Source organism: Aotus nancymaae, unplaced genomic scaffold (assembly GCF_030222135.1).
Source record: "Aotus nancymaae isolate 86718 unplaced genomic scaffold, 86718_ANA_hifiasm-v0.15.2.pri h1tg000033l, whole genome shotgun sequence".
Taxonomy (NCBI): domain Eukaryota; kingdom Metazoa; phylum Chordata; class Mammalia; order Primates; family Aotidae; genus Aotus; species Aotus nancymaae.
The window spans coordinates 63,311,617-63,312,331 of NW_026988447.1; the positions used below are offsets into that span (position 1 = coordinate 63,311,617).

A 715-nucleotide genomic window follows, 5' to 3' on the forward strand; every position below is an offset into this window, starting at 1 on the left:
CTGTGAACAATGCCTTGACTTTGACAGCCCTGTTGCCACTCTTCACAACTTCAGAAAAAGGAAGAGGAATTGATGTGCACCGTCCCAGTCCAGTTTATAGCTCTGCTACCAACCAGCATAACCCTCTATTACCTTTGCTGTCTGAAGCCTAGATTGTGTCACTTCATCCATCCCCCAGTTACGTGGCTGCAACGCACTCTTTTTTCTTTTAATAATTTTATATTTTGCTTAACAAACATGGAGCACTTCACAAATTTGCATGTCCTTCTTGTACAGGGGCCATGCTAATCTTTTCTGTATTGTTACAATTTTCATTGTACTCTTAATAATACCAAGCTACAATAAAACTTCTCGGAATAAGGTAACAGATAAACAACTAACACTGTTATGAAATCTTTTTCTGTAGAGCTATGGGCACTCTCCTTATTAAATTAAAAGTAATTCTTTCAGGAGCTCTTGTAAAGCAGGCCTGGTGGTGATGAAATCTCTGAGTACTTGCTTGTTTGTAAAGGATTTTATTTCTTACATATGGGGTGACTTTAGGGGCAAAGGGCATTTACAAATGTAAATAAGAAACACAGAAATTGTTTGAAGCACTGATTCCATCTAGGCAATCGAAGTTAGCATTAAAGGAATAATTATCTTCTACCTATACTATCTGCTTTCAGCAAAGGATGGAAAGAATCATGAGCTGCCTCTGATACGTGTAACAAAA

At 37.8% G+C, this 715-nt stretch overlaps 1 pseudogene; it reads right to left on the minus strand.

Annotated features, from left to right (window-relative positions):
• Window positions 1-231: 231 nt before the first annotated feature.
• Window positions 232-332, minus strand: LOC135277846 (U6 spliceosomal RNA; annotated as a pseudogene).
• Window positions 333-715: the final 383 nt, after the last annotated feature.